The sequence below is a fragment of the Saimiri boliviensis genome, chromosome 1 (genome assembly GCF_048565385.1).
Source record: "Saimiri boliviensis isolate mSaiBol1 chromosome 1, mSaiBol1.pri, whole genome shotgun sequence".
NCBI lineage: Eukaryota > Metazoa > Chordata > Mammalia > Primates > Cebidae > Saimiri > Saimiri boliviensis.
In genome coordinates, this window is record NC_133449.1 from 281,479,031 (window position 1) to 281,493,806 (window position 14,776).

The following is a 14,776-nucleotide window of genomic DNA, read 5'->3' on the forward strand; positions in this document are numbered from 1 at the left end:
ATTACCTGAGGTGGGAAGTTTGAGACCAACCTGATCAACATGGAGAAAGCTTGTGTCTACTAAAATACAAAATTAGGTGAGCATGGTGTCACATGCCTGTAATCTCAGCTACATAGGAGGCTGAGGCAGGAGAATCACTTGAACCCGGGAGGCAGAGGTTATGGTGAGCCAAGATTGTGCCGTTGTACTCCAGCCTGCTCAATAAGAGTAAAACTCTGTCTCAAATTAAAAAAAAAAAAAGAAAAAAAGAGTAAAAAACCAAAAAAGTTTCAACATTGGGCTTAATGGTAGATAAAATATCTGTATAAAGCAAGAGAAAATGAGAATAAAAACAAAAGCAAAATTTTTCAAAACCTATAAATTGTATTATCTATATTAATATTCATATATCATTGCCCTTGTGTATGGAATATTATTCAGGGTATTGCGGTACACATTATGATGAAACAACTATTTACAGAAATTTAAAAAATTTAATTTTTTATTTATCTGTTATTTTCTTATTTAATAAATCAATTTATCTTATTTTTAATGGTGCAATCTAATAATACTTCTGACTGAGCTAGAGGGAATAAAAATGAAATTAATTTGTTTCTGTTTAATGACTGTTGCAATGCCTTCGTGTAAACATTGCTTATATTTGTTTGTATGTTTATGTTAAAAATTTCAAGCAGAAAAGAAGGAATCTTTTTAATACAAAATCCCTAAGTATTCTTCCTTTGAATCAAACTTATTAAGTCTACAAAATATGCAAATTAAACTAAACAATGGGAGTTTGTAAATGTAATCATTTACGTCTCTTAAAATTGAAAATGAATCAGAGGAATTCTTTTAGCAATGTTTTCAAAGTCATACTTTGTCTTTAACTTTAATACTTTCAACTTTATTACAAACTCCACTGTGAGTAACCTCTTAGAAGTAAGCCTTATAAACATGTAGGCATATTTCTGAAAATAAAGTAAAATGGACAATTGCTTTTAATTTGCAATTTTTCCTCAAAGAGTGCAAGAAAAATGGTAGAAAATACATGGTAAATAATGCCTAACATGTAGAAATGAGAGTCTGTCTATATCAAAAGTAAAAAGAAATCATTGTTCTTTATTATATTGTTTTCAAAACACACATTATCACATTCTGAAATAAATTATTAAAAAGGAAATTATTTCAGAAATATGATATTGTCAGTTAATACATGTTTAACTCAAGTTTAAGTAGCTTACTTTATTTCCACCATTTATCAAAACTTCATAATATTTTCATTTGTGATAAGTTATACATTTAAGGCACAGGCATCCATTTGTTCATTTTTTCCACAAAATTTATATTAAGTATTTATGATTTGCCAAGCACTATTTAAAGCATTGAAGATAGAGAAAAGAATTTGTTTGAAGAAAACTTCTTTTTTTTTTTTTTTTTCTGAAGCTTAACTTCTAGTGATATACATAAAGAGTAACGAGTAGATAAATAAATATCTAATATAATTCAATTATTTCATAATTTATAGAAGTAAATTTCAGGTTGTGATGGTTAAGACCTTAGCTTTCCTCCTCTAAAAACAAAAATCTTAAATCCTTTCAATGGTCTACCAGGTCACAAGGAATTCTCCATCATCCTCTGAACCATCCTAATTAAGGCAGTTCTCCCATCCTTGCTATACTCCAAATAAATTCCATGTAGGAAAGTAGAGGAAGAGCACCTGGTTTGGGAAGACAGAGTACTAGTTAAGGAAGGAAATCAGGAAAAGATCTTCACCTGGCAAAACGCAAGCAGAATCCTGCATCATGATAAAGAGCCAGCCCTGTGAAGATCTGAGAGAGGCCCATTCTAGGAGGAGACGAGTTGACTAGATGCCCTAAGATGAGAATGAGGTTGTCCTGAATGAGGAAATGCGACAAGGTTATTGTGCTTGGAGTACAGGGTAGGAGAAGGACAGTGCTCAAGTTACAGGATTCAGAGGATAATGGAGAAGAATCCTTTATGTACTTGTAGATCATTGCAAGGATTTGAGACTTTGTCCTTAGAGAATAGGAATCCAGAGTTTTAAGCATGAGGATGATATAATGGTAGTTATAATCTAAAGCATAAAAGTTCACTCCAGATGATATATTAAGAATGGGTCTATGTATGAAGATGTGACAAGAGTAAATATATGGAACTCATTTTTAAAAATAATGAGTGGTGAACATGAAAAATTGTGATCATTTTTGCCACAGAGAGGTTAGTAAATGACAGATTGTGATGGTTAATTTTACCTCTCAACTTGTATCTATTTGGAAAGTCTGTGGGGCACAGTTGTTTGGTAAAACGCCAGTCTAGACATTGCTGTGAAGGTATTTTTAAAGATATGATCAAAATTTAACTCCACACACCTTGAGTGAAGTGTATTACCCTCCATAATGTGGGTGGTCTCATCCATTAGCTGAAGATATTAAGAGGAAAGAATTAAAGTCCCCAAATGAAGAAGGGATTCTGCCTCTAGAGTCCCTATATACTTAGAACTGTAATGTCAATGCTTTCTTGAATTTCCAGGGTGCCAGCTTGCACTATGGATCAGACCTGCCAGCCTCTACAATTGTGTGAGCCAACTTTCTAAAATCTCAATCTTAAATATATATATATATATATATATATATATATATATATATATTAAGAACTTAGCTTTCCTTTCTCTAAAAAACAAAATCTCAAATCCTTTCAATAGTCTACCAGAACAGATATATATATCTGGAGATACAGAATCCAAATGTGTGTATGTGTTGTGAGTGGGTGTGGTGTGTGTATGTGTGCGTGTGTGTAGTGCATGTTCATTTTCTATGGAGACCTCTGGTTAATCCATAGGTTATTATTAATATGAATATATAAGATGGAATGTATATAGGCCATGAGTCAAACAGCAAAATCAGGGATTTATTTTATGCTTGATGTTTGAAGAACCAGAGTAAATATTGATGCCATTAGTTGAGATTGAAAAAGCACAGAATGGGATTAAGAGAAGAACAAGATTTCTGTTTCAACATGTTAAATTTCAACACGCCAATGAAGATATTAAATAGTCAGGTGTATACATGTGGAATGCAAAAAACAGTGTGAACCGGAGACAAAAGTTCAGAGTTGTAAGGTTGTGGATGCTACTTACAGTCTTGGACCTAGATGAAATCACCTTGAAAGAGCATTGATGGAGAATTTGGAACCAAGACCTAGGTCAGAAACTGGGAGAAAGTAAAACAATAAATGAAACAAACAAAACCTGATTAGAAGTAGACAGACTGTAGGGAATGCTAAAGGACAGTGTGACAAAAATGGGCATAGAGAAAGGGACACTATGTATGATGAAAGAGAGGACACTGGAGCCCTTGAAAGAAGTTTCAGAGAAGCAGAACAGCTGATTTCTCAGCAGACGTCTTACAAGCCATAAGGATTGGGGTCCTATCTTTAGCTTCCCTACACAAAATCATTGCCAGCCAAGAATTTTGTATCCAGCAAAATTAAGTTATGTAAATGAAGGAGAGATACAGTCTTTTTCAAACAAACAAATGCAGAGGCACAGACCAGGACGATATTTTAGAAAAAGTGTCAAGGTTGCATAATTTACTTTTTTATGGCATCTGTGCATAAGAAGTTGCTTAGCGTTGTGTTCTTTTACGTGTGACTCAGATGGCAACTAGGAACAAGATAAAACTAAAGTAACATTCAGATAACCATACAAAATTTTGAGAAGGGTTAAGAGGATTGAATTTATTGTACCTGTATTCCTATAACAATGAAACCAGAAAGTTGTTTTAGTAATTGAACTAGCTCTAGCTTGAGAACATTTTAATATTGAAATCACCACAGAATAAGATGTGAAGAAATTCGTAAAGAATTGGGACCAGTGAAATAAAATAAAATTAAATCAAATAGAAGAGATAAGAAATCCACCTTCTTCTGATGAACCACCATATGAGTAGCACAAAATTAGTTATAACTAGTGATGGTAGTTGAATGAAAGGAGAGCAGATCTGAGAAACCCCATAGGTATCTTCAGTACAAAACAGTACTAGAAAAAAAAAAAAGAAAAAAAAAAGAAAAAAAATTAAAGCAAAAAACAAATTGCAACTTCAGCGCCCTTCATGCTCTTTTTCACATAGAAAAATCAGATTGTAAAGATTTACAAAGATTAATCATATAAAGGGTAACTTTAGCAGCAGTATTTACTGTTGAAAAATGAGGAAGTTTATCAGGTGAGTATGCAAAAAATATTTATTAAAAAATGTTAATAATTCATTTTAATTGTAATTCTGCAACATTTATATTTCTACGCATTAAGGAAAATACTTTATTAAAAAGAGACATGCTAGTTAAATTTTATTAGAATACTTCATGAATATATCTCACATATCAAAAACAAACTAAAGATTTAAATTCATTTATTAAAATAAGATGTATACATTTTAGTTTTTTATTCTTTGAAAGAAGGCTAGATTTTTTTTTCTTGTTTTATTTATCTGTATGGTGTTTTATTAGTTTTTGAGGGTTGCTATAGAAAGGAGCACAAAGAGGAGAGCTGAAACAAAAGAACGTATTGTCTCACAGTTCTTCAGGCTAGAAGTCAAAGACCATAGAATTAGGAGTTTCTTTCTTCTGATGCCTCTCCCCTGGTTTCTGGAGGTTTTTACACAATCTTTGTCCTTCCTTGGCTTGTAGAGCATCACCTCAAAGTCTACTTTTTTGTTCACATGATGATCTCACTATGTGCATGTCTCTGTCCGTTTGTCCCCCTTTTAAAGAGTCCTAGTCGTCTTGGGTTAAAGTCTATGCTAATCACTTCATTTTAACTGGATTACATCTGTGGATACCCTGTCTTCAAAGAAAGTCACATTTGAGATACTGACATTAAGACTTCAACCTATAATTTTTGATGGGACAGAATTCAATCCAGTATAATTTATCTTTTGACTCCCCCCAATTTATGCCCTTCTCACATGCAAAACACATTCACCACATGCCAACATTCCCACAAGTCTTAACTCATTCCAACATCAGGTCTAAATCAAAATCTTGCCTAAGTATTATTTAAATCAGATATTGATGAAACTGAGGCTATAACTTATCCTGAAGCAAATTGCTCTCCATCTGTAAAGCTATGAACCAGACACTTTATATTCTTTCAAAATACAGTGCCGCTATAGGTGTAGAATAGACATTTCTATACCAAAAGAGAGAAATAGGACAGAAAAAATAAAAGGGTCACAGGTCCCAACTAATTCTAAAACTAGGCAGGATAAAAATCTGTTAGATTTTAAGACTCTTAATAATTATCCTTGACTTAATAATCCTGTGACAGAGAGACAGCTCAGCACTCTGGGATCTGGTGTTGATATTCACGCAGGGTGGCTGGCAAAATATTAAAGAAATATTGGAAAAAATTATATATTAGTCTCAAACCTTTTGGAAGGCCAGAAGGTTTTATTGGGACAGGCCAAAGGTGGCAGGTCCATTAAGTTAGATAGAAGATACAGATTATAAGAGACTCTCCCAGTTAAGTCTATTTACCCTACATCCCTTGGTCTCTACTCTGTTTGCTCATATAAACTTTGTGCTGGATGGTCCTCTCAGGAGGAAATCAAAGGGGAATTATTCATTAATAATGTTTTCTCTGGGCCCCAAAGCTAACGCTTTTATCATTCACATAACCACTCTTTTAACCATGTTAATTATCCACACATATGTTGACTTAGACCCTCTGTTATGAATTCTTCTACCAAATAAATGTAATGTTGGAGAGGGAGTCTTGGTCCTTTGGCTGCAGTCACCCTCTGAAAGCAGCCGATGGCCATCTCTAGGCCACTTGAATAACTGTAATGATGTGAGTGCATTCATTCATGGTCGTTGACTCAGGAACTACAGGCCAGACTTCCACAGGTGGAGGTCAATGTCTCAATCTGGGCTATACTCCCTATCCCCCGACATACCTCTCAGGGAGGTAGCCCAGTTTCCCAGGCTCTCCCTGTAAGTCTACCCTCTGGAACCTCCTGGAAGTGGCTCTGCTCTCTTGATCTGTGGCTCTGACCTCAAAGTCATTATTCCTTCACTGATTCTGTTCTCATTGTTCTTTTATTTCACCCCATCTATGTCTTTATCAGTCCAGGCAGGCAGTGTTTCTGCTGTTTCAAAATTTTCAAAATCTTGTCTACTTTCCTTGCAATTCACGGAGGTCCAAGACATCACACGTGAGAGGCTTCCACATCTCTTTTGTGAATCATGGCATTTGTATTCTTGACTTCTACTGACATGGTTGATTGAATCCTTACATCATACACCTAAATCACTGTAGCAAGCAGTTGTCCAGCTATACTCTTGGCCCTGTTTCAAGGTATGCTGTCTGAGTAAGCCAAAATCTTACAAAATATTGTGCTGATTATTTCTTATTTAACAATTGACTTTCACTCGGCTTCTTACCTCTCACATTTCACTATAAGCAGCAGGGAGAAACCACATCATGCCTTCAGCACTTTGCTAAGAAATCTTCTCAACTAGGCTAGATGCAGTGGTTCCCACATGTGATCCAAACATTTTTGGAGGCCAAGGCAGAAATATCACTTGAGGCTAGGCATTCCAGACCAACCTTGGCTACATAGCAAGACCCCATCACTAATGGTGGGGGGAAAGAAAAATAATCTGGGCATAGTGGTGCATGCTTATAGTCCCAGCTTCATGAGAGGCTAAGGTGGGAGGATCACTTGAGCCCAGGATTTTGAGACTGCAGTGAGCTATGATTGTGCTACTGCACTCCAGCCTGGGCAACCAAGCAAGACTCCATATCTAATAAACAAACAAACAAGCAAACAAACAAACAAACAAACTTCTTATCTAAATATGCCAGTTTTCCACTTACCAGTTCTATTTTCCATCTCAATCAATTCATATGTTATTTGAGCAAGGTTCACTTTTCCTTCTGTTTCCATTAATACGTTCCTCATTTCCACTGGAGACGTCATCAGAATCACCTTTAATATTTATATTTCTAACAACATTATTTTTATGACAAGATATTCTTTACAATGATAGTAACCTTATACCTTTCCTCTTTTATTTCTGAGCTATCACTAGAATTGCCTCTAATGTCCATATTTTACTAGTCTCTGCAAGGCAATTTAGGCTTTTTCAAATTATACATCTCAAAATTCTTCCATATTCATTATCCAATTCCAAATACTTGCATATTTTTTGGTATTTGTTACAGCTGCACTCTGCTTCTCAGTTTCAAAAATCTGTATTAGTTTGCTAGGGTTGTGTTAACAAACTCCTACAAACTCATGGTTTAAACTTCAGAAACTGCCTCACAGTTCTGGAGGCTAAAAGCCTATGATCAAGGTACTGGCAGGGTTGGTTTCTCATGAGAGCTGTTGAGAAAAGTCTGCTCCACGTTTTCTCAGAATGTCTAGTGGTTTGCCAGAAATCTCTGGTGTTCCTTGGCTCATAGACCATCACTTCATCACTGCCTTTATCTTCATGTGGACGTCTCCCTGTGTGCCTATGTCAAAATTCTTCTTTTTATAAGGACACTAGTCATACTATGTTAGAGTTTGCCTTAATTATCTTATTTTAACCAAATTCACTTTTTTTTTTTTTTTTTTTTTTTTTTTTTTAAGACAGGGTCTCTCTCTGTTGTCCAGGCTGTAGTGCAGTAGTGCCATATCATCTCACTGCAACCTATTCCTCCCAGGTTAAAGTGATTCTCATCCCTCGGCCTCCCAAGTAGCTGAGACTACAGGTGCATGCCACCACGCTAGGCCAATTTTTGTATTTTCAGTAGAGACAGGATTTCATCACATTGGCCAGGCTGGTCTTGAATTCCTCTGCCAACTCCTTCTTACGAATACAACGAGTGGGCCAATGACTGAAGACACTTGGGGTCCACCCCACATCTGTCCGGGGGCCGAGGAAGACGCAAGGAGGGCAAAGAAGGAATTTCGTTTGACACAGAGGAGAAGCGGCAGCAGTGGGAGGATGACCAGAGGCAAGCTGATCGGGGTTGGCACATGAGGGACTAGGGGTATGGTGAGTTCCGCGGTCCACTGGCCTACTCCTCCAAGGACTATGTGAGGAGGCAGGAGCGGCACCTGCAAAAACAGAAGCAGAAGCGCATTTCAGCTCAGCGGAAACAGATCAACGACGATCACGCGCTCCCCAGTGGGGTGGTCCATTGGCTGGAAGTGGACGAGGACTTTGAAGAGGACAACGCGGCCAAGGTGCCCCTGATGCTGCACAAGCTGGTGCCTTCCTTACCGGATGGGCGCACTGTCTTCACCAAGCAGCCGGAGCCAGTGATTCCAGGGAAGGATGCCGCTTCTGACAGGCCATCCTTGCTTGGAAAGGCAGCCAAACGGTGCGGACGCACGTGGCAGCAGAAGGAGCGCAGGAAGGCTCAGCACAAACACCGGGGACCGGCTGGGACCAAACTTGATGCAATGGGTATCAAGAAGGAGGAAGAGCCAGATAAAGCTGTGATGGCTCAGAACAGAATTCATTCCACAGGCCACAGGGGGCTGAGCTCTGTGTGACAGCCTTGCCTCCTGGCAAAGGTACAGATTCGTGCCTGAGCCATCGGCCTCATCACCACGGCCACCCTCAGACAGGAGAGCTGAGCCCTAGAAAGACAAAGGGGTCTTCCTGGAGAGGCACCGTGCAGGAGAGGCCGGCCTGGCTGCGACAGCTGTGTGGACACGGTGCTGAGAGACCACAGGTGTGGGTCACATGCCCACGTACCCACCCTTCTTCTCTGTGGCCACAGACCCACCCCTCGAAGTTCCCCCAGTTCCCTCCCTCCGCCTTCCAGCCTGAGCCAGGCCATCTCTTTCAGAGGCCTAAGCCCACCGCAGGTGAGATAAGTAGACATTTGCCCGAGAATTTAGTGTCGCTCATTGACAGGCTGCAGAAATCCACCAACCCACGGGCTCTAAAACCCACGATGTTCCAGGGCAGGGGAGGGAAAGGGAAGGGAAAACTGGAACTAAATTCCATATTTACATAAATCTGCAGCTACACTCGGGAACAGCTTGCTGCCCCACGTGCCAGCCCACTCCTCAGGAACTGAGGCCAAGGCCATGCCACTCCTTAGCCCCTGCCTGCCATGGGGGCTCCGTGTCACCAAGCAGCCCTGGCATGCAGTCGATAGCCGACTCAGAGCCTGGGGCGTGAGAGGAGGCCAGGGCCCAAACTCCTGCCCCAAAAAAAAAAAAAAGCTGGGGGTGGAGAGCTGTCACTGCCAGACAGGGCTGCAAGGGACCCCTTCCTCTGTCCTGGGCTGCTTGACCAGGAGAGAAGCTAAAGGTCACACTGACTTTAGCATTTTAGGGAAACAGTTGCCTCCAAACCTTGGAGAAACCAAGGGAGCAGCTTTCCCAGTGAGGATGTCAAAACCTTCATCCCAAAGTGGGGACCCTAGGCCCTAGCACCCAGGCACCTATTTGAAACAGGGTTAGACACCCAGAGCACCTATAAGAATGAGCTCCTGACCGCCACAGTGCCTGAGATCCAGAGGACCAACCTGGTCAACGTGGTGGTGCTGCTAAAGTCCCTCGGGGTGCAGGAACTGCTGCAGTTCCACTTCATGGACCCACCCCCTAGGACAACATGCTCAACTCCATGTATCAGCTCTGGATCCTCGGGGCCCTGGACAACACAGGTGGTCTGACCTCTACCGGGCAGCTGATGGTGGAGTTCCCACTGGACCCTGCCCTGTCCGAGATGCTCATCATGTCTTGTGACATTAGCTGTATCTCCAAGATTCTGCTCATCATCTCCATGCTCTCTGTCCCAGTCATCTTCTACAGGCTGAAGGGTAGAGAGGAGGAGAGCGATCAAATCTGGGAGAAGTTTGCTGTTCCTGAGAGTGATCGTTTGACCTACCTGAATGTCTACCTGCAGTGGAAGAACAATAATTACTCCACCATCTGGTGTAATGATCATTTCATCCATGCTAAGGCCATGTAGAAGGTCCAGGAGATGGGAGAGCTCAACTCAAGGACATCATGGTGCAGCAGTAGATGAGCCTGGCCTCATGTGGCAGTGACTAGGACATTGTCAGGAAGTGCATCTGTGCTGCCTACTTCCACCAAGCCACCAAGCTCAAGGGAATCCGGGAGTATGTGAACATCAGCACAGGAATGCCCTGCTGCTTGCACCCCACCACGTGTCATGAGAGGGACCAGGTGGAGATAATTGAATCATAGGGGTGATTTCCCCCATCCTGTTCTCATAATAGTGAGTTAGTTCTCTCGAGATCTTTTGGTTTTATAAGGGGCTTCCCCCTTCTCTGGGCACTCATGCATTCTCCTTCCTGTCACCCTGTGAAGAAGGACATGTTTGCTTTCCCTTTCACCGTGATTGTGAGTTTCCTGAGGCCTAGCCAGCCATGCTGAACTGTGAGTCAATTAAACCTCTTTCATTTATAAATTACCCAGTCTTGGGTAGTATATTTGCAGCAATGTGAGAATAAATTAATACAGTAATAGAAGACACTAACAAAAAAATAAAATCACAAGACATGCCAAAAGTAAAGGAAAGCACAGTCTTAAAAGACAAAGCAGTCATCAGAACCAGACTCAAATGGAAAACAGGTATTGAAATCATCAGGCAGGTTATCTAAAATAACAATAATTAATATGTTACAGACTCCAATAGAAAAAGTATAGAAGTTGTTACAACAGTTAGGTACTGAAAGGAAATAAATTAAAATTCTAAAAATGAATCAAAAGAAAATGATGGAAATAAAAAATCATGTGACAGAAATAAGAACTGCTTGATAAATAGATTAAATATAGCTTAGAAAATAACCAGGCTTCTTGAAGGTATGTAAGTAGAAACTTCCCAAACTGAAACGTAAACAGAAAAAAGAATAGGGGAAAAATATAAGGGCCAAATACAAATGCTATACAAGGTGTAGGCTGGGCATGGTGGCTCCCACCTGCAATATCAGCACTTTGGGAGGCTAGTGGGGAGAGGTAGATCAGTTGAGGCCAAGAGTTTGAAACAGCCTGGACAACATAGCAAAACCCCATTTCTACAAAAAAAAAAAAAAAATACAAAAATTAGCCTAGTGTTTTGACACACTCCTGTAATCCCAGCTACTCAGAAGGCTAAGGGATGAGAATCACTTGAACCCAGAAGGCAGATGTGCCACCACACTCCAGCAAAACTGTCTCAAAAAAAAAAAAAAAAAAAAAAAAAAAAAAGAAAGAAAGAAAATCCAAGAAATATGGGACATTATCGAAAGTTTTATAAGTCATGTATAATTTGATGAGCAGAAGGAGAAGAAAGAGAGAGCAGAAAATAATAATTTGGGAACTGATAGTAGCAAAGAACTTCCTTTTTTTTTCACTTTTATCTTTTCTTTAAATTATATTTTAAGTTCTGGGGTACATGTTCAGAACATGCAGGTTTGTTACTTTCTAAAATTAATGGCAGACACCAAGCCATTGATAGAAGCAGCTCAGAAAACACTAAGCAGGATGAATATCGAAAAACAACACAAATCATTTTATCATATAAAAACCATACTACATAAAATATAAAAAAAATAATCTTGAAGAAAGCCATTGAGTGGTTAGGGGGTACTTTATATGACAGTATAAAGGAAAATATATAACATATAAAGAAGAATAAGGATAAGAATTGCACCAGACCTAAAATTAGACACTGTGCAAGCATCAAAGAAAGAGTGAAATATTTAGTGTTATAAGAAAAAAATAAAAAAAACAACAACTTATAATTTTATATTTAATGGTGATATGGGTTGGCTGTGTCTCCAGACAAATCTCATCTTCAATTATAGCTTCCATAATTGCCACATGTCACAGGAGGGTCCTGGTGGGAGGTAATTGAATCATGGGGGCAAATTTTTCCCATACTGTTCTCATGATAGTGAATAAGTCTCATGAGAACTGATGGTTTCACAAAGGTCAGTTCACCTGCACAGACTCACTTGTCTGTTGCCACGTAGGATGTCACTTTGGTCTTCCTTTGCCTCCTGCCATAATTGTGAGTCCTCTCAGCCATGTGGAACTGTGCATCCATTTAACCTGCTTTTTTTTTTTTTTTTTTTTTTTTAATGAGTGTCCCAGTCTTAGTCTTTATTATTAAAACAGACTAATACGAATGGAATTATCCTTCAAGAATGAGTGATAAATAATACAAGCTGAAGGAATTCAATGTCCTGTAGGAAATGTTAAAAGAAAGTCACCAGACAGAAGGAAAATAATATAGGAAGAGCTAACTTTGCCTGAAAGAAGAGAGAACTGTTTCTCCAGACTGCCTTTGGATTGGAGATGAAACATCAATTCTTTCTTAAATCTGCAGCCTGTCAGACTGCCTGGTAATAATAAAAAAAAAAAAAAAAAAAAAAAAAAAAAAAAAGTTCTGCATGAAGAGAAAGATAAGTAGAGAAGGAATAAATGAAAGGAAAATAATTATTTTACTGCTAATGTATGTATATAAAACATAGCAGTTTGCTTAAAGTTATGATAATAACCTGATGACTTTTGTATATCAAGAAGTGAAATGGCTGACAGCAAAATCACAAGTGATGAAAGTGAGGAATTTGGAATATTCTAGAATGACCTAACAGCACTACACTTGAAGCTACTTAGTACTATTTGAAAGTAGACTTAAGTTAATTAATTAAAAACATATTATAAATTCCAGAGTAACTAATAAAAATGAGAGATAATTTATATGCCAAAAGAAGACACAGAATAGAATAATATAAAATGCTCAATTAAAACCAGAAAAGACTCCAAAATAGTAAAGGTGGGGGACAAAATCCAGGACCAGAATATGGGCATTAGGCAACCAAAAATCATTTGAATAAAGTTATACATTGTAGTTAATAGTAGTGCATTTGTATTGGTTCATTAATCATGCAAAATTTATCATAGTAATAAAATAATAATAGAGAAGACTGATAAATATAGGAACTGTGTGCAGTATATTCAAACTTTTGTATCAATTTAAATCTATTTCAAAATAAATTTAAGAAGAAGAAAAATTACGGAAGTGTAAAAGCCATAAGATAGCTATAATAACTTCGAAAGAAAAAGCAGCAGTTTACATACATTCTGTTACCTGACATCAAGGCTTTATTGTTGGCCAGGCACTTTGGGAGGCCTAAGTGGGTGGATCACTTGAGGTTGTGAGTTTGACACCAGCCTGGCCAACATGGTAAAATCCCATCTCTACTAAAAATACAAAAATTACCTGGGCTTGGTGGTGTCCTTCTGTAATCTCATCTACTCAGGAAGCTGAGGCAGGAGAATCGCTTGAACCCAGGAGGCAGAGGTTGCAGTGAGCTGAGATCCTACCTGCACTCCAGCCTGGGCAACAAGGGTTAAACTCCATTTCAAACAAAAGAAAACAAAGAAAAAAACAATTTATTGTAAAGCTATATGTAAAATCAATAGAAAGAATAAAGTATGATGTAACGGACCCAAAATTTGAATGGATTTTTGACAAAATATATTCTTAAAATGGTTTATACAACCATTACTTGTTGTCAAAATACATAAATCAGCACAGCATAAAGTTCATTGTATTGTAAATGAAACTGCAAAGTCTAAAGCAGTTGATAACTTGTTCTGTTTCCTAATAGGGCATACATATGCTTATAATTTTTCAAGAGGATTCATAAAGCCACAAAAATATATGTACAATAGAAGGGATTGTTCATTGTAGGAACTTGAAATTGCTATTACCTGCAATTTATTTTGCGTTTAGTATACTGATTCTGGTTAGTTATTTTGTTGAATAAATAACTACTCTGATCAAAGAAAAAACAAAGCATTTAAATATGATATTACCAATATTGATACTATAGCGATATTTAAAAACTATATATGTAGGTTACATAGACACTGGAAAATAGAATCCAAATATTAGCAATGAAAGATAGAGTTACAGATGAGTTTTTACTCTTACAGCTTTTTGTCATTATGCATATCCAATAGTTTTGCACTGAGTATATTTTGCTTTAAAAATATTTAGAGCAGGTTCATCCATGTACCTACAAAGGACGCAAACTCGTTTTTGATGTCTGCGTAATATTCCATGGTGTATATGTACCACATTTTCTCTATCTAGTCTGTTGTCAATGGGCACCTGGAAACCATCATTCTCAGCAAACTGACACAAGAGCAGAAAATCAAACACCACATGTTCTCACTCATAGGCGGGTGTTGAACAATGAGAACACATGGACACACGGAGGGGAGCACTACACACTGGGGTCTGTTGAGGGGGAAAGGGGAAGGGACGGTGATTTGGGGAGGTGGGAAGAGTAGCATGGGGAGAAATGACAGATACAGGTGAGGGGAAGGAAGGCAGCAAACCACACTGCCATGTGTGTACCTATGCAACAATCTTACATGTTCTTCACATGTACCCCCAAACCTAAAATGCAATTTAAAAAATATATATTTATAGCAATATTTTCTGTTTTTTTTTTTAACTCTTAAAAAAGCAGCCCTAAAAACTAAGAGGGAGAAGAAGGAAGAATACATTTTTTAAAAAGAAAGTAGGAAAGGTTTTTTTTTTATTTTTTTTAATTTTTTTTTTATTTTTATGCAGAAGGGATTAGACAATGGGATCAAATTTGGTAAATAATTTAAATATGGTGAAGAATTTTAAAAAATTATATTAAGTGATTTTAGTTTCGAAGTCATTAGTTGCTTTTGACACAGTAGTTTCAGCAAAACAGTGGAAGGGCCAAATAAATTGTTCTTTATTTGACAATAAATTAGAT

General features: G+C 38.1%; 1 protein-coding gene and 1 pseudogene across 5 annotated transcripts in view; both read left to right on the top strand.

The window, feature by feature from the left end:
• CDH18 (cadherin 18) overlaps window positions 1–14,776 on the top strand; it is a 1,096,529-nt gene that overhangs the window by 404,666 nt on the left and 677,087 nt on the right. The window lies entirely within an intron of this gene.
• On the top strand, window positions 7,876–12,396 carry LOC101029740 (pre-mRNA-splicing factor ATP-dependent RNA helicase PRP16 pseudogene; annotated as a pseudogene).